The sequence below is a fragment of the Thamnophis sirtalis genome, unplaced genomic scaffold, assembly GCF_051295495.1.
Source record: "Thamnophis sirtalis isolate CommonGarterSnake01/CBP01778 unplaced genomic scaffold, rThaSir2_p1.2 scaffold_8, whole genome shotgun sequence".
NCBI classification, from domain to species: domain Eukaryota; kingdom Metazoa; phylum Chordata; class Lepidosauria; order Squamata; family Natricidae; genus Thamnophis; species Thamnophis sirtalis.
The window spans coordinates 45,462,587-45,482,979 of NW_028261388.1; the positions used below are offsets into that span (position 1 = coordinate 45,462,587).

General features: G+C 38.7%; 1 protein-coding gene across 17 annotated transcripts in view; it reads left to right on the plus strand.

The window, feature by feature from the left end:
• The window catches only part of LOC106540114 (uncharacterized), a 248,367-nt gene that overhangs the window by 148,190 nt on the left and 79,784 nt on the right, over positions 1-20,393 (plus strand). For all 17 annotated transcript variants that reach the window (XR_015697495.1, XR_015697496.1, XM_087721541.1 and 14 more), the window contains one exon: positions 14,143-14,203. The gene's annotated coding sequence lies outside the window, so the exon portion shown is untranslated. The remainder of the gene's footprint in view (positions 1-14,142; positions 14,204-20,393) is intronic.

Genomic DNA, 20,393 nt, shown 5'->3' on the forward strand with positions numbered 1-20,393 from the left:
TGTTTTTAGCTAGTTCCTTGTAGTATTTCTTTTCTTACTTTAATTTGGCTCAGTTTGATTGCCTTGACACTGGAATGCGCGGACAGGCTTCCTGGACCGCTGCTGGCCCATGACTCGGTTGGCAGTCACACATGCCGGGGACTTGCTTAGTGACCGCTAGTGAGTGCGAGGGGGCAAGTAGGGAGCTAGGGTCCCCATCGCAAGGGGCATTAGGCTCCTCAGACTCCCCCGATGTTGCTCCAGGCGCGTGTGCGCATATGGCTGCCATTTTGGATTTGAGTTTTGGTGCGCTTTTTTCCCTGGGCTTCTGCCTTTGTCGCACAGCCTGTCCTTAGCAGCAGATCACCGCGGAGGGTCGCCTTAAGCTTGGATCTCACTCTGGGTGGCCAGGCAGGCTCCTTTCCCTATGGAATTTCTCCTTTGGTCTATTGGGCCATTCTACCTGCTTCTACAATGCGGAGCCCAGCCTCCCTCAGCCGGCATCAATTACCAGCCTCCATTTGCAAAACTTCCTTGGCCCTTTAACACCGGAGGCCCTATCTTCTGCCTCAGGCCCACACGCTTCTGCAAAACATCACAGGCACTTCAGCAGCTCTATGGAGAAGCAAGTGGATCTTCAGGCTTGTCCCACCGACAGTAAGTGCAGCAGGCCCAATCCTGCTGCCAAAGGTGATGGGGTGGGGTGCCCAGCTAAAAGGAAACACCCCAGGGCTAGGAAGGCCTCTAAGGCTGATGAGAGAATGGCTGTAAGATGCCAGAAGGCCCTGGAAAAGCAGTTCCAGAAGGCCCAGGCAGCACAAAGCCAGCAGCCAGTAGGCCCCACTCCCATGGATGAAGGGGTTGGTCCATTTCTTCCCAACCCCCAGCCAGAGGGGTCCTCTCCCTACCAGCTGAGGAGGACTTCAGGTTTTCCCCCAATCTATGCAGGGCCTCTCTTGGATCCCCAGGCCATTCCCTGATTGAGGATTCTCTGGATGAGATAGATTCACTAGCTGAGGAGGAATCTCTGGCCCCTTCTAAGGCGGAGCCTTTCCTCCCTCAGAGCCAGGAGCCCCAATTGACTAAGGCCATTCAGGGTGCGGTAGCATGTGCGATCTCACAGGGCATTTCTGATGGCATGCAGCAGTTGGCAGCTAAACTGCCCATTGCCACTGCAAATCCCAGCAAGGATCGTACTGTAAGACCACTGAAACCTCTGGCTAGGGAGGCTTCCCTGACTCCCACTGGGATCAGTGAGGTGTCAGATGGAGAGGAGGTGGAGCAGGATGCTCAGGACCTCTCTGACGATGAAAACCCCGCTCCCTAACCAGTTGTGAGTTCCAGCCTCTTTAAGCCCTCCATGTTCAGGGCTATTCTTACAAAGGCTCGGGCGGCTGGCCCCCAAATGGGTCTCCCAGCCCTGGCAGATAAGCCCCCTTCTGATCAGGGTGCCAAAGAAACCATAGGCCCACAAGATCCAGGTGCAGGATTATTTAAGGAGGTTCCTCCACCCCTGGATCTGGTTCCAGCTCCACAACTGTTTCTGGACATCATTCAGTGCCAATGGACCCAACCGGGTTCCATGGCTAACCCCAGTGGGACAGATAGAACGCTCTATACCATGGAGAGTCCCCTGGAGGACCTGTTGAAGCTCCCCCAAGTAGATGACCACATTGCTTCTCTCACCTCTAGTACTACTCTTCCAGCGGACTTGCTGGAAGGTTTAAAAGCTGAGGACAAGAGAGCAGAGTCAGCTTCCCACAAGACCCACAAGACCTGGCCACTGCTTGGGCCATCAGGGCTTCCTCGTCCTCTTCATACTTCAGCAGAGCAGCTCTGTTCTGGCTCCGCAAATTCCTGTCAGGCCGCCCAGTAGGGGATACCAGGGCGAGACAGGATGTCAACAAGATAATAGTGGCTGTTGAGTACTCTGCTGATGCCTCACTCAGTGCCACGAAATTCTCCTCTAGAGCCCTTGCCTCCAACATAACCTCTTGTCACCTACTGTGGCTCCGCCACTGGCAGGCGGACGTGAAGGTAAAGTGGAAGCTCGCTTCCACTCCCTTCAAAGGGGGAAAGTTGTTTGGGGAACCCTTGGGCCCATTTTTAATCAAGTCCAAGGATAAGCGTAAGATGCTGCCTGCAGTCATCAAGAAACAGGACCGTAAGGGTCAGTCCTTTCGCAGGAATTCCTTTTGGAGTGCAGAGCCCTCCACCTCTTCTGTCCAGCCCCAAGATAGTTCCCAAGATAGTTCCTACAGGAACAAGAACAGGGAGCAGGGCAACCCTAGACCATTCCGAGGGGGGTACTCCAACTGCTCCTTTCGGAAGCCAAAGTGACCATCACTGGGACTCTCCAATAGCGGCCGACTCCAACTTTATGCCGCACAATGGGAGGAGACCACGGCGGACACTTGGATTCTGAATACTGTTCATCACGGGTTGACCCTGGAATTCCTATCCTTTCCTCCGAGGACCTTTGTCAGTTGCCCCACTCCCAGGTCTGCCCACAAGTTCCAGCTCATGAGGGCGGAGATAGATCATTTGCTAGAGATAGCTGCTATAGAGGAGGTTCCCAGGGGCCAGGAGGGTAGGGGGTTCTATTCCATCCTGTTTCTAGTCCCAAATCATCGGGGGGTGGGGTGAGGGCAATACTGGACCTCAAGAAACTCAACACGCATCTAGTGTACAAGCGCTTCGAGATGTAGTCCCTTCAGACCATTCTGGGTTGCGTCAGGCAGGATGATCCCCTGACTTCTATAGACCTGAAGGAGGCATATCTGCATGTTCCGATCCACCTGGTGCATCGCAAGTTCCTGAGGTTCCAGTTTGCCAATTACCACTTCAGGTACAGAGCCCTCCCCTTCGGCCTTTCGTCGGCCCCACAAACCTTCACCAAGATGCTAGCCACCATCGCTGCACATCTCCGTTCTCTCCCAGTAAGATTGGAATGCTACCTGGACGACATCCTCATCCACTCATCATCCAGGGGGCAGGCCCAAAGGGACCTGGACATCACCATCCGAGTCCTGCAATACCACGGGTTCTCAGTCAACCTCACCAAGAGCCATCTGACCCCAACCTACAGGATTCAACATCTCAGCATGGTGATCAACTCCAGGGACTGCAAGGTCTTCCTCACGCATGAGAGAGTGAACAGCATCAGGTCTCTGGTGAGAACCATCTGTTCTAGGGGGTCAGCATCGATCGTCTCCCTCTCCCAGCTGCTGGGAAAACTGGTGCCATGCATCTCGGTGGTTCCGTGGGCATGACTGCATACGCAAGAACTCTAGTGGTTCTTGCTGCCGCTCCAGAGATGCAAGGCCACCACCTCCAGGAGAGTGGTGCATCTTCCTCTGAAGGTACTCTGATCTCTCAGGTGGTGACAGATGGATGCTCTTCTAAAGGGCAACTACTTCAGGGAGCCAGAGCGCCTAATCATAACAACGGACGCCAGCCTCTTCGGTTGGGGCGCTCACCTCCAGACTCAGGTAGTCCAGGGCAGATGGTCACAGACGGAGCTCGCCCACGACATAAACTGGCTGGAACTCAGGGCCCTCAGGCTAGCCTTACGCCACTTCCTCCATCGGGTCAAGGGCCGCGATGTGCTGATTGTGACCGACAACATCGCCACAAAAGCATACATCAACCATCAGGGTGGCACGCGATCCTTGGCTCTGATGACATAAGAGGAAGCTCTGGGACATTGGGCGGAGAGGCACATAACCTCACTATGGGCGGATCACATTTTGGGTGAGGACAACGTGACGGCGGACTGGCTGAGCAGAACCACCATACAGAGCTCAGAGTGGGGTATCCACCCGACGTTATTCCGTCAGCTGTCACAGAGGTTCGACCTCCCGGTGGTCGACCTCTTCGCCTCCCCGGCAAACGCGTAGCTCCCCTGGTACTTCACCAGGTTCCACTGCCCCGGGGTGGAAGGAACAGATGCTCTTCAGTCCCGCTGGCCGCCGGGTCAGTTGTATGCCTTTCCACCTCTCCCTCTAATTCCTCTGGTAATCAGGAAAATTCTGGCGGAGAGGGCAGAAGTGCTGCTTATGGCTCCTCAATAGCTGAGGAGGTCCTGGTTCGCCGACCTAGTCAGCTTGTCAGTGACTCAATCTTAGTGCATACCTCAGGATCAGATCTCCCTCAGCCAGGGAGCTGTTCAACATCCGGAGCCCCAGTGGCTGCAACTGGCCATTTGGCACTTGAGGGGGACATCCTGAGGCTCAGCAAATACTCTGACAGGGTCAGAGGCATCCAGGCATCCAGGCAGCCCACCATTGTCAGGATTTACGAGGCAACTTGGTCATCCTTCTCGCAATGGTGTCTGGATCATCAAGTCATCGCTTCTTCCGCCACCATCCCACAAGTCCTGGACTTTTTGCAGGAGGGCTTGGACAAAGGCCTTGCGCCCAACATGCTTAAGTGACAAACCGCTGCTCTGAGCACCATCCTGTCCACGGACTCACAGTTGCCGCTTACCAGACATCCACAGGTTCGTAGTTTCCTCAAGAGGGCTACCAACCTCTGTCCGCCCACAATCCACAGATACCCAACCTGGGATTTGTCTATTGTCCTTTACTTGCTTTCCGCACCTCCCTTCAAGCCGCTTCGAGCTGTTGGTCTACATCACCTGACTCTAAAGACGGCCTTTCTCATTGCCATCACCTCAGCACGCAGGATATCGGAGTTGGCTGCCCTCTCCGTCAGAGGCGACCTTTGCATCTTACACTCCAATAGAGTCGTCCTTAGACTGGACCCCGCCTTTGTGCCAAAGATCAACACTGTCTTCCATAGAGAGCAGGAGGTTGTGTGGCATAAGCTTGATGTTCACCGAGCGGTGCGTATCTATATGAAATGGACTGGTCCATTTCGCAAGTCAGAGGCTTTCTTCATGTCCTTCCAGCCCGTTTCCATGGGCAAAAAAGTCACATCTTCCACCATAGGATGCTGGTTGAGAGCATGTATTAAACTGGCTTACGAGCAGCAAGCCAGACTGGTTCCTCCTCCCATTACAGCCCACTCAACGAGGAGCGCCGCTACCTCAGCTGCTTGGGCCAAGCAGGCGCCCATTGAAGAGATATGTTGGGCCGCTATGTGGTCGAGCCCTTCTCCATTCATAAAGAATTTCAGACTTGACATCTTTGCCTCAGCGGAGACCTCATTCAGGAGGAGAGTTTTACAGAGGGTCATAGCGAGTCCCGCAGACAGTTCTTCTTCCCTCCCTGGGATGACATAGCTTTGGCATGTCCCGTGCTTGGACACTCCAAGCAGCGCCTAGGAGAATGACCATTGGCTTACCTGAATGGTTGTTCTCTAGGTGCTGCAGGAGTGTCCAACCCCACCCTTGCTGTGGGCCCGCGAGGTCCCTTTCATCTCCATTTGGAAGCTTGGACTTGAACTTTATCGCAATTACGGATCACTTGGGACTTACCTTCGTTTTTTGAAACTGAGCCTCTGAGGCAAGCAAGAGACGGAGCTACATTAATCTTAAACTCAGTCCTTAGGCAGCAAGCTGAAGTTAACCTGTGCTTGGACACTCCCGCAGCGCCTAGAGAACGACCATTCAGGTAAGCCAACGGTCATTCTGTGTGTTGCATAAGCCAGTGGAATGTAAAAGAAGACAGAATATATTTAGAGTTCCTATAATGGGAGTACTCTAAAAAGAATATCAGTGCCTCGGATCACTGAACTATGCCATTTGACACACTTTAAATTGAAAATTTTAATACATGTTGAGTAGTTACTGAAATAGAAAAAGGACACATGAGGAGTATGAAGAAGAATTAGAATAAAGCAGAAAGAATTAGAATAACCATAATGCAGCACATTCAGGATGGAACAATGGGGGAATTATTCTAAGATATAATTTGGTTTATTACTTTCATTGATTAATTTAAGCCATTGTCACCTCTTAGTATTCCCACAATTTTCCAGGATGATCTATCTAAATCTTGCTTTTGTTCCAATAGTAAACTCATAGTAATCAAATCAATCCATCTTGCTGCTGATCATCTTTTTCCCCCTTCTTTCTACTTTTCCAACAGTGTCTCAAATATGGTAATTTGAACCTGGCTATTTATGTTTCAAGTGACAACTCTAGATTTAATTGTTATATTATGCAACAGAACTCACAAGAATATTTAGGTATGAAGAAATTACTGTAGGTAGGCAGAAATTTGTTAAGTCATTTTCCTGAATAATGTCAATTTTTAGGCTGAGTAATCAACCTCTATTTTTCTCCTTACTATATCAATTTTTGGCAGCCTTGTCTTGAACCAAAACAACACATCTACTTTGATTGCATGTTTTCTCAATTTCAAATTGAAATTGATCATAACGTCCATCAGCTTCCTCTTGTCATCAGTGGTAGGAACTCAATCTGGAATAACCAGGACAACTGAAAAATATAAGCAGGCCGTCTGAGAAATATAATTTATACTATTTAATCATTTATTTTATTGTATCCCAATGCTCACAAATAACTTTTCTTTCCAATGAAAAATAGATATAAAACTTTTGAACAGCAAATTCTGTAGATATATCTACAACAGAGATCTATGACTTTTGAGGAGTGAAATGTAATTATATTGAAAGAGCTTAGTTATAATTTTAAGGAAAAGGTCTATTATTAAGAATCAATTAAAGATGTTTGATCCTTGACAGAGCAGGGACAATGACTGTAATGGTTAAAGTTGAAATTGAAATTGACACTGTTGCAGATTTCTACAAGTAAAATGCAATAATGGATTGTTTAACGAAGGGCTTTGAAGTTAGTTTCTGTTGTTGGGCTTACTGTTAACTGTTCTTTGTACAAGAGGTAGATGATAGATCAAATTATAGCAGTAGACTTATATACCGCTTCATAGGCCTTTCAGGCCTCTCTAAGCGGTTTACAGAGAGTCAGCATATTGCCCCCAACAATCTGGGTCCTCATTTTACCCACCTCGGAAGGATGGAAGGCTGAGTCAACCCTGAGCCGGTGAGATTTGAACCGCTGACCTGCTGATCTAGCAGTAGCCTGCAGTGCTGCATTTAACCACTGCGCCACCTTGGCTCTTTGATTGTTTGAGTCAATAAAATTGTAGCAGATTATTGTAGACCTGTTCCACAAGAGAAGAAAACTACTAATATTGTAATATATTTATAAATATTCAACTAACATGTGTATTTTTTCTTTTTTAAATGCACTTTTTGTCCCGTTTAGTTTTGTTCTGCTCTTGGTCATTCATTTGTGAATTTGCATTTTAATTCTTAACTAAAAAATTGGGGGGGGGGGGCAGATATATACTATAAGCAGTGTAATCTGTCAAAAGTCTTGTGGGTTTCCTTATGCTGTTTCTGAACAGAGACTTGCTTTTTTAATAGAAGTAGGTCAATTCATTGCTTCTGTAACCCCTATTCCTTCTATTATTATGAGAACTAACTCTAATAAATAACCAACTGTAAGAAAAAATAGAAATCCTATATAAAAAGTAGAAAAGAGATTAATTTTTCATTCAAATATATCAAAAGTAGATATAAAAAAAGCTAAAGCAGAGAGTGCTTGAAAAAGAGTGAAAATAATTGTTACATGCTGCCAGGGAAATATATGTTATTACTGGATAACATGGTAGAAGTATATAATAATAATGTATAGATAACAAATACTGTTTAGACTGGAATCTAGCAAATATATGAAGCAGAAAACAGTACATTATCATATATACATGCAAAATATACCTGTAACATAAACAATACAGTTTTTACCCAGATAGTTTTGATTCATCCTTCTTCAAACATAAAATAATGTAAAATAAAATTAAAAAGTTTTCCATACATAAAAATCAAACATATAAGAAAATGTATAAATTAGCAAGCAATAATTCTCACTCCTAATTGCAATATCCCAATTTTACTTGATATTATCTTTTGATATTATCTATCTATCTATCTATCTATCTATCTATCTATCTATCTATCTATCTATCTATCTATCATCTATTTACACACATGCATTCACACACACACACACACACATTTTTAGAGCATGTTAAATTCCAAGTTGTTATATATTAAATATGTACAATATACATATCTAATAAATAGGGGTTTCTCAATAATTCAAAATATTGTATAATGTTATTTAAAAATGGATGAAGAAAGCTAAAAATACTTCTGGCAGTTAATTAAATTAAAAATTAAACACAATTAAATAATTTGGCATGCAAATAAAATGAGAAAATGATTCTTTCTGAAAAATACTTTTAAGTCAGAAGGATGATTTATAGATCTTTATGGGAATAATATGTTCAAGAGTGGGATTGAAAAATTGGCTTAAAGGTAGGTTTCAAAAAAATAATGTAAAGGAAGTTATTAAAGATGTGAGAAATGGTAAGAGCATGTGGTTTGGTTATTTGGGGCTATACGATTTCTTTAATTTATGTATGAAGGTTGTAGTAATTCCTTATGATTAGAAGAATATGGTTATTTTTCTTCTACACAAAAAGAAAGGAAATAAGAATTAGTACAAAAACCATATAGTTGTTAGTTTATTAAGTATCCCTGTCAAAATGTAGAGTAGAATTCTCACTTAAAATATATAAAACATGACAATAAGTTAAAATTTGAAGATATAGAGCTTTTATGCTGGGAAAGACATAGTGTGCTTTTCAGCACATCATTAACAAATATATAATATGTGTGAAAAACTTTATTGTACATTTATCATTATCAATCTTTCTTGCACTTAATGACTGTAATGCACAAAACAAATCATTAGCCAACATACTTGTAAATTTATAAATTAGACCACTAACTTTTTAAAAAAGTAACAAGAATTTTTTACTTAAAAGAAATAAGAACAAGAAGATAAGTCAGGTAAAGTAGGCTTAAAAATGAAACTAAAACAGAACAGACAGCTGAAAAGAAATTTGGGTTATATAAGCTTCAATAATGAAGAGACCTCTGATAAAGCTAGATGAAACAAAATAAGTAGAAAACAAAATATAATATCTATTTAAAGGCTAATTAAAAAAAAAAGAATCAGTCTCAATGCTATAAATAAGTCATATTATATGCAACTGAATTCATCTGGTCTCAGTAATCATATGTTTTACTATTTTATGTTTGTTAATTTATAGAAAGTATAAGATAGTATAAATATAAGAGTTGAACATGAAAATGGAGTTGAACATTGAATGAGTAATGGGAAAAGAGTAGAAAATTGAATGATTAATGAATGGTTCAGCATTGATGTGTTCAGCATTGACAAAGATCTGTTCATTTTCTAATATTTTATGGATACATCTATGAATATACCTGTGATGATGTTCAAGGCATTTTGGTTGGGGATATCAGTATGAGTGCACTTTTGGATATAAGTAAACCCATATTGCTGCATGAAATCTAAATGATCTGCAACTGATATTAATAGCATGTTTCAATTAGGAGCATAAACCAAAGATTATCAAAATTGTGTCTGACAGAAAAAGTATAAATAAAGATTCCATACAGTATTATACATGGCTGGCAAAAACAGCACATGGATGCATCCACTAAATGATAAGGAAACAAATCTTGGATGAATAAATCTTAAGATATAAATATGCTATACAAAACTAGTGTATTTTATGTAATAGGTTCGAGGCTTTTTTGTGAAAAAGAGCAAAAACTGGCTGTTTGTAAAAGCATGCTTCTATACTTTTTTCTGAACAGCAATGAGAGTTAAGTGTGCTATAAAAGCAGTTTGAAAGCAGTGGAATGTGATCTTTAAGATGTAGGTTATAAAACAAAAAATAAGATCAAGAATAAATGTGCAATGAATGAATATCAATGGAATATAAAAGTGAATGAGTAATATTAAAAAAAAGTACAATAAGGTAGTTTGGACATAGAGACCAATTAACTTGCAAAACAATAGAAGAAAATGAATGTGTAAAAAAGAAGGGGAAGAACAAGAAAGTTGTGATCAGATGGAGATACGATTCCTGAAAAGTTAAAAAAAAAAAGGTAAAATATCCCAGAGCAAAAGGCATTGTATGAAGCAGTAGGTGTTTGTGGTCATTCATATCTTGGTCATCTCCCATTTATATTACTGCAATATGCTGTACATAGGGATGCCCTTAAAGGCTACCTTGGAAACTTCAACTAATCCAGAATGCAGCAGTGCAGACAGTAATGGGGACTCCTAAATTCCCCCAACCTTTGTTCTGCAAGCTGCACTTTTATCCATATAGAATTCTTGTATTGTTCAGAGGCATGTCTGCTTTATGCCTATTATTAATTTTCTTTATAATAAGTTATTAAGCTTACCTTAGAGTCTGGAATAATTCGGAAGACTTATACTGCAGATCAGATAATGTTATTAGGGTTTGCTGCACAATCCATTGTGCCTTCAAATGGAGGAAGAGGAGGAGGAGGGGCAGGAGAAGGAGGAAGAGGAGGAGGAAGCACTTTGCTATCATGATGGGAACAACTATCTCCTGTATCTTTTTTAAAAAAAACTTTAAATGTATTTTTAAATATTAGCAATTTAGACATTGTGAATGAAGGAAGACATTATTTCCAATCATTTTGTTAGTGTACAACTTGAATGTGGTTTAGGAATTATAAAACACACCAAGATAAAGTTATCTGAATTTAAGGAAGCATAAGTATCTTTCTTGGCAGACTTCTTTAATGAAGGAACATCGAGTTCTCTAGTTCACTTGTGGTACAGCTGCTTATGCCTATGATTTGTACCTGGATATAGACATACACTGGAGGGACGCGGTAGCTCAGTGACTAAGATGCTGAGCTTGTCAATCAGGAGTTTGGCGGTTTGAATTACTAGCGTTGCGTAACAGAATGAACTCCCATTACTTGTCCCAGCTTCTGCCAACCTAATATGTAAAGCACATCAAAATGCAAGTAGAAAAATAGGAACCATCTTTGGTGGGAAGTTAACAGTGTTCTGGTTGCCTTTGGCATTTAGTCATACCGGCCACATGACCAAAGAGATAGCTTCAGACAGTGCTGGATCTTCAGCTTTGAAACGGAGATGAGCACCACCCCCTAGAGTCGGGAACGACTAGCACATATGTCCTTTATCTTATAGACATACACTAATAAAAGTAACAGGAAGATGTAGGGGAAACATTGGAAAATATCTAATATATATTAAGCATTTGGACATGTTGGGAAAGTTGTTTTTATTTAGAAAAACAAAATAAGCACTGTTTTAAATATTAATTATGTACAATAAAAACTATTTCAATTCTTTAAGAATGTAACTCAGTAGAAGTAAGTTCTAAAGTATGCAAGTGTACGAATATTTTAACTGCTGTTTTTAGAAGCTGCCCTATTTCTTTCCCCTGTCCCAGCCAAATCCACCTATATCTGCCAAGGAGCAAATGAAAGAATGAGCAAGGATCAGATTCACTTTGGGATGCTCCACTCCCCAGGCATTGTTATATTTACACAGCATAACTGTGCCTCTGGCTAATGGGCAGAAAAGGTGGGCAGCTGGCCAGGTACAGGTTTCCATGACTCCTAAGTCTCAGTGGTGATGCATCTTTTTAGCTACCAATATGAAGAGTGTAACTTTGGCTATAAAATAGACAATAGCCACCTTCACAGAATGATTTTTGAGAATGCACTCAATATTTGGATAAAAGGATGCAACTTTTACCAATGATATTTTGCAATTATGCAACACAAAAAAACACAAAAAACCTTCCTGAGTTTTTCGCCTATTGCTTTTTTTCTTGAATGTGTCAGAAAATGGTGAATCTTTGTATAAATTCTGCAAGTGAGCTTAAAGCACAACCTCCCTACCTTCCTCCACCAAGTATTTCCCATTATAGAGAAGATGAAGGTGTCTATGTTTGCATGTATTATTTGTGTTTTGCCAGAAGGAAAGTTTATACCTCCAATACTGATTGTTGAAAAATACAAATATCTTGACTGTTGTTGAACAAGACTTTCACAACCGCAAACCCGGCAACAGCACTCCCTGAGCTTGAGTTCATTATAAGCACTGTGTATTCAGCTGGCATTCTGCCTTTTTGCCCCTTTCCTTTGGCAAGTTTTGCAATCCACATTTATGAAATCAGCACAATGATTCTGTTGTTATTTTTTATACGGGGGCTGGTTTGTCTTGCTTCTAGTTCTCCACAGAGAGTTATCACAAGAATTTCTTGAGTGTTGTTCTGTGTGACTAGAATTCTCAGATAAATAGCAAAAACACAGTAGAGCTTATGGTTTTAAACCATAAGGTCTACCCAGGGAGATCTCTATCCTGACTTTTTCAATGAAGTTTTTGCAGTTGTTCACAAAAATAATGAAGGCATGGTTAGGGTACTTCAGACTTAGTCCAGTAAGATTAAAAGACTGGTTTCTGCCATGTGATTTGAATGAAAATGTGTTGTGATGGCTTTTATATAGCACTTTTATTTCAATGCTTTTCTTTTTAATTCTGATTGCCTAACATTGCTTTTAAGAGCTTTTTAATTCATGTCAGAATACTGCTGAAAATGCAAAAATAAAAATGAAGACCCAAGAATATTATGATTAACTATGGGCCACATTTAATCTTAATTAAGTGATGAAGTAATGCAGATATCCCTTGTCAATTTCCTATTCAGTTAAACTTTGATTATCAGTATGACATTAATTATATGGAGGTCGCTGCTAAGGAATGCAACTTTTTCCCTTAAACAGAGTGGGTCAAGCTCCATGAAATTGATAGAATAACTCCACTTTCTAGTCAGTGCCTAAAACTGGTTCTTCTGGCACTTCCAGAAAGTCTCGTTTTTAAAAATAGCAATACAAATTATTTAGTGTCATAAATCATATACTTAGAAGTTGATATAGGTAGTGAGTGGGTTTCCAGTTGGTAACAGTGTTTATTTCTGGGTTTAGATTAGTGAGGGAAAATGTGCACATTTATTTTTTCAGGGAGCCATGTAGATGTATTTATGGTACTAAACGGTAATGCCAGTGAAGCAAGTCAGCTCTTTATAAATGTTTGTTGTTGTGTGACTTGAGTATTTCTAATCAAAATTAATGTTCACTTGAAGACAGAATGAAAAAACAATTCAGATCAATATGCAGTATTGTTATATGCCTTATTCTGACTCTTTGTATTTTGTATTTATCTGTCAAAAAATAACAACTATGTCTCACTACGAAAAATATATTTTAAATTAAACTTTATTGATAAAAAGTAATAGTTATATTTTCTACAGGCGTACAGATCACTCCATAAACAGTTAATATTTCTAATAATTCATTGTGTGCTCTCAAATATGGAATGTATTCTATTCTTGCAAGCTATTTTTGCCTGTTGATTGAAAAGCACTCACAATTGCTGCCAAGTGAAATATCATTCACATTTCACAAACATAAATCCTTTAGTATTTTAACTAAATTATTAAGTAGCTTGGTGTTTCAGTCTTTCTCTGTATATTGAGATTGAAATACAGATAATGGTTAAGGCAACAGGTTAGAAATTGGAAGTTCTAGTGCTGCCTAAAGCATGAAGCCAACTGGGGGCCTTTTATTCTTTGGGCCAGTTTATTCTTTCTCGGCTCTAAGAAGCAGGCGATAGGAAACCACTTCTGAAAGCTTGTTAAGAAATCTGCAGTCACCAGGATTTTTTTAAACAAAAGGGAACAAAAAAATATCCTTGTTTAGCAACTGCTCATTAAGTGACCATTCACAAAAACAATAGAAATAGCAGTAGAAAAAAAATCATTTTCCTTTTGATGTGGTGGACTTACACCCAAATTTGGTGCCAATTGCTTTAGTGGAAAGAATAAATATTTCATAAACAGGAAGTTACTGCTTTTATAAACTGATAATTATTATAGTAAAAGTTATCATAGTTTAGGCTACAATATTTAGCAGGGTCATAAAGCATTTACATAGTTTGCAGCATTAGTCTCCTTGCTAAATAGCATATCTTTCTGTTCTGTCCATTTAAAAATATTTACCCCATTATTACTTTTAAGGTAAAAGTATATTATTCATTTCTTTTAATTATTGAAAAAAAATAGTTAAGTATATCCTGCCAAAGAGTTCAGGAGATACATCAGGGGGGAGAATGACATGATCCTGTGAAATAATTTTGAATTATTTGTTTAGGGTCTCTTAATACAGAATTGTTTCATGCTGTATTTCTTAATTCTATTATAGTGTTATGAAAAATAAATGAAAAAAACAGATGAAGAATTTGATCATAGAAGAACTATATAAGGTAATCAAATATTAAATGTAACTTTATATAGTCTCATACATGCTATTTAAGTAATATTTCAATGCAAACTTTTAACTAATCATATGAGTACAGTGTCTAAGATTATCTTGCCCTAAACTTTTATTTAAATATTTTTGATTCATTATATAAAAGTGAGATTTATCAGTGAAGAGAACCAAATTGAATTCCTTATTTAAAGTATGTGAAATAATGTCACAAATAATGTGTATTGCAATGATTTTCTGTGTAGTAATCCTTTGAGTTGAGAGTCGTATTTATATTTACCGGATAGTATATGTATTCCATTCTGGGAATGAAATATGATAATATTATAATATTTTACCATAGGTTTGTTTGGAAAAACATTTTAGGAAGACAATGATATTTTGGAATAAAATTATTAATATTTATAAAGCAAAGTCTATGATGATGAAAGTGACAAATAATGAAGATTTTTTTTATTCATAAAGTATAATAAATCAGGGAATGTCCTGCAGTGCTTGACTTTATAGTACAATCTGTTAAAGGAAACATAGTGTACCTAAATACCGATACTGGTTCTCATTGCACTTTTGGGACCAAATATGGATCATGAGGCATATCCATCTTTTTCTTCTAATGAAAGAGATTATATGGGGATATGTAGATGGATCACTTCATTTTCTCTCATGATCTGCTGCCCTGCTTAATATGTTTTTTAAAGAATGCACAACAAACTGATTTACATTTGTTGCTACTGTCTGAATGCTGGTTTAAGAAATCTGTTTTGTTCTCTGAGTTTAAGAAGATAATCAGAGGTGCTAGATATTTGTTTACATAAAGGCTTTTTTTAGATTGAGATTTTGATTTTTCATTCTTACTGGTAAGAAGTGGTACCTCAGTACTCGTCATTAATTGGTTTCAAGAGGAACAACGAGCACTAAAATGGGTATCAAAAAAGCCATGTGACTTATGACATGGTTCTTTGTTTTGGTTGGGAAGAGCTTCCTGTCTGTCTCTTTTCAGTATGTCAGTGACCTTTCCAGCATGACTGACTTCCTGTTCACCTTCTGTAGCTATCCCCCTCTTCTTTTTTCAGTGACTTTCCTGGCATGGCTGACTTGTCTGCCCCCTTTTCCTATTGCAGCACATCAAGTACCAAACAAACAATGAGTATGAGGACAATATTTTTGCACCAAATTGCATTGAGTACCACATTTTGAAGCAGCCGAGTACCGAAGTACTAGTATAGCAGTATTTCACTAGCCAAAATTTATTCTTAGTTTTCTGCAAATGATTTTATCATGGTTAGAGAAACTATGTTAGATAAATATACTTTTCGAGTAGTTTTAAAATGTTCAAAACATGCATAATTGTAACCTCCTTATTCTGATTGTACCATTTTTCATATATGAATGTGAGATTTTCTTTTCCTCATAAATACTTAGCAATTTTTTCAAATTTATTTTCATCAATGCCAATTGGCGTAAACCCGTAGATCCGATCTTGTGGTAAAATACTATGCACAAGCTCGTTTCTATGGGTCAGTGTCAGTTTGGTGATTTAACAGAAGTGTTTGTTGACTTGGAGATATGCTGTGTCATGATGAAAGGTCAAATTCATCTTCACCTTCAGAATTTTAGCAGAGGTCTGAATATTTTATCCAAAACTTGACTGATATTTGGAAATGTTTATAATTCTCTCTATCTTGACTGAAGCCCTTCAAATTGCAGAAAAGCAACCAAAAAACATAACACTGCCACTACAATGTTTCACAAAGGATACAAAGTACTTTTGGCAATCCACAGTGTTGTTTTTGTACCAAACATATTTTTGGGAATCACTGGCCCATCCCCCATCTATTATCTGCCTCCCAGCTGATAGGGAGAAAAATAGGGATTTTGTAGTATCCTTCTGCTGCCATGCCCACCAAGACCACACCCACACAACCAGTAGTAAAAATATTTGAATTAATGTAAGAGGCAACTGAGTAAATGTTAGAAAATCCTACTGCAACAGCAGAATTTTATATAGGCTTGATCAGAGTTACTTTAATTAATGCCAAGTATGTACTGACTACTATTTATAACAGTTTCAATATCAAAATTCTGAACACAGTTATATCCTTACTTATTAGCGGGTATGCATACTTATGCAACCATATTGTTGTACCTTTTAAATTGCTATCTCCCCTTCCCCAAAAGGTTTCACTTTATTTTTCAATTGAATTGTACCTGTTATATTAAAGATGAAAAAAATCTGAACTGCTTTAGCTTGGTCTGATTTTTTTTATATTTCAAAAACTTGGCATTTTAACAGGGATATGTAATTTTTTTGGTTCTCCGACAAATGCATGCTCGACAAAAGCGTGGTGACAAAACCGCTGGGAAAAAACCATGAGTTCGAAACTGCACCAACGAATGAGCGCAGAAGCGCGCCGACAACACTGCACCAACAGAAGCGCGCTCTAAACCTAACCCTAAACCTAACCCTAAACCTAACCCTAAACCTAACCCTAAACCTAACCTTAAACCTAAACCTAACCCTAAACCTAACCCTAAACCTAGCCCTAACCCTTACCTTAACCGTAATCACACTTCTGTCAGCGGTCTTTTGTCGACGCGCCTTTATGGGCGCGCTGTCGACGTCATGGTTTTATCGCTGTAGTTTTGTCAGGCGTGCTGTTGTCGGGCGCACATTTGTCGGGTCATGAAACTTTTTATATCTATGATATACAGGGCTTCCTTATATATTTATCAGATCTATTATGATTGAAATAAACTGAACAGAATAAACTGTTGTTCTTATCATTATATTTGAAAGAATATATCTGATTCAACAGATGAAATCTGAGATTGTCTACACACCAGACCAATGAGATATACATTTAAATGCATCATGGGAAAATATGTGGCAAAAATCTTTTGTTGCTGGAAAGTGCCCTAAGTTTTATTATTCTGCAAAAGCATGTTTATTTAAAATGTATGTTTTTAATATGATTTATTTGAATTATCGCAACCTCACAATTTATCTTATTGTGCAAAAGTAAACACAGTCAATAAGACAATTGCCAAATGTTCAGTGATATTTCTATACTCATGTTAAACAGGACAATCTATGAAAATACTTTTCTAAAAGAGAAGAAGATCAGAAGACATTACAAGCTGTGTGCATCCGGGTTGAGGTAGTAGGTTGTATGGTTTAGAGTTACACCCAGGAGTTAACTGTACAACCTTCTAGCTTTCCTTGGAGCACACTTGAATCTTCAAAGATTTCATCATCTTTTTAACCTATCCAAGCATTGTGTAGTAAATGTAGAAAAAATGCTATAAATAGTCATTGACTTATGACCATAATTGACTGGAACTTCCATTGTTAGATAATGTGGTTGTTAAGTGTGTCATATCTTTATTACTTTTTTGCCATGGTCATTAAGTAAATCAAGTAATGGTTAAATTGATCTGGTTTTCCCATTGACATTGAAAACACCCTAGAAAGGTCACAATTGTGATCACAGCTCTGGGATCATGCAACTATTATAAATATGTGCCAGTTGCCAAAACCCAAGATTTGATCATGTTTCCATGCGGCCACTGCATCAATCATAAATGCAAATGGTGGTTTCCACCACTGTCCTAGCTTTGGTCATTAAACAAATAGTCATGTCAAGGACTACATATATAAAGTTTTATTGCTATTCATAATGAATATTTTATTTACAATGTTATGAAAGAAGCTAATGTTCTTGCTCTATTACTACACATCATAGTATTTGAGAAAGAATGATAACTTGTTTTAGTTATATTTGTAATAAAGTTGGAAATGTTTTAGGAACATTATCTGGAATATTTGCATTCACAAACAAAGGAGCATGCTTCTATATATTATAGTTATAACATAATTGTTTTATTCGTGTTTTTAAAAAATCAATTATTTTTCCTTATAGTACTTTTTGGTATGTTTTTTAAATATAAAAGGACATTTTCATAAATCTAGGTGAAGAAATATATCAGAGTTTTTAAGGGGTGTTTTCAGTATACAGCACCCAAACACTTCTGAAATAGTATAAGGCACTTAATAGTTAGGATAATTTGAGGCTTTTGACATATGAGGGAGCTATTAGCAAAGCAGTGATCGAGTAGAAAGCCAAAAATTAAGTTGCTGGGCATAGTGGGAAAAGTTCAAAAAGAAAGAATGTTTTAAGAAACAGTTAAATTATGATGTGTGCTCTATTTTTCATAAGTATTTTCTGATTGTTAGTTTGGGCTTGTCTGGAATGTTCATGCTTTGCAATTTGGCATTAAACAAAGCTTTGCTTTTATAAATGCTATAAAAACAGGACAATGGCTATCTTTATTGAATCTGCTGATCTCTTATTTTAATGTTTTGGTGAAAGAAAACATTATGGTTTGACCCTACAAATACATTTACTTTTTCTATTTCTATTTTCTAATCACTCTGTAGATGATCTAATGGCATAGGTTTGTATGTATGGGGTTTGTCCATTGAGGAAAATCTCCACAAAATGTTTGAAACCATTTTCATCAAGACTAAAACATCCATATCTGTACACAGCATATACGTATTGATAAAAATAGGGTTCACATGGATTGAGATGTCATCTGCTATCTATGCATAAAGAATCACACTACTGATAGGAGGTATTCCAACACAATTGTGTTAGTGAATCCCTTTGTGATCCCTTTTCTAAGAATGTAAAGTGAATTATCAGGCACTTTCTGTTCATTTCTGCTTTACTTGCAGGTAACAATGTAACACAGTGGGTCAGTGGCTAAGACGCTGAGCTTGTCAATCAGAAAGGTTGGCAGTTCGGCGGTTCAAATCCCTAGCACTGCATAACGGAGTGAGCTCCCATTACTTTTTTCAGCTTTTGCCAACCTAGCAGTTCGAAAGCACATAAAAAATGCAAGTAGAAAAATAGGGACCACCTTTGGTGGGAAGGTAACAGTGTTCTGTGTGCCTTTGGCATTGAGTTATACTGGCCACATGACCATGGGATGTCGTCAGACAGCGCTGGCTCTTCAGCTTTGAAATGGAGATGAGCACCACCCCTAGAGTCAGGAAGGACTAGCACATATATGCGAGGGGAATCTTTACCTTATCTTTACCTTAACAATGTGAAAAAATTTAGGATTTGAATATTTTCCAGCACTGTTTCATATAATTTTTATTGTTTTCTGATACATTTGTGAAGAGATCTGAGTTATAATTTAAATTATTTGTCCTTTTTTAATGTAGTTTATGTTTTTTTTTCTTGGAACACATTCATATATTCATGAGTTTGACTGCATAGTAAAGACTTTCCAGGAATTAGTAAAGGGTTGGTGTGGAAAACCTTTTGACTTTAAAATCAAATGTATATTGAACATCAAGCACATCATCAATGGGGATAGGGAAGTCTTAATCTGTGCAATTAATGGTAGAAAGATAGGTAATGTACACTCTGGTGTGAAGAATGAATATTCACCAAAAGAAGCAAAATTATCTAAGAGTACCCTTCTGTCCCCCTTATTATATGGAAGTGATAGTTGAGTTAATATGTCAAGAAAACAGAAATGAATTATAAAAGTTAGTAGAGAATATAATTTTGATATATGGATGTTGTAGTTTCTCTATATATCTTTGTTAGTAGTTTTGTTTTGTTTGTAGTTTCAAACAACATTCAATGAAAGCCTGTCCAATCTTGGCCCTATTCTTATCAGCCCCATATATGGATTCATACCAAGATCTTTTATCTTTAAAGTCTCTCTCATTTTGAATATCTATTTAATTCCACCCTCATATAACTTTCTTGGTCTTTCCCTTCTTCCCCACTCTGCAACTAATTGAGTGGGGAAGAAGGGGAAGACCAAGAAAGTTATAAGAGGTTTATTTCTGTATTATTGCAACCTGTTTTTGTAATCTTATATTATTAGTGCATTAATTTATATTTAAACAAATTCATATCTAGGCCTAGAAAGTATATTAGGAGTGAAAACATACATATGTGACCCACATACCAACACTTTAAAAAAATTTTTTACTTAAGCATAAGATTGTAGTGATATAGGCAAACCTTGCCTATAATGATCACACTAAATACAACCATGTGAGACTTGCAAATGAGCCGAGCCATTCATGTAAAACAGTTTGCCACATGGTTCAAATTATTTTGTTCATGCCACCATACTTTGAGGAAAGCGAGCTAAAT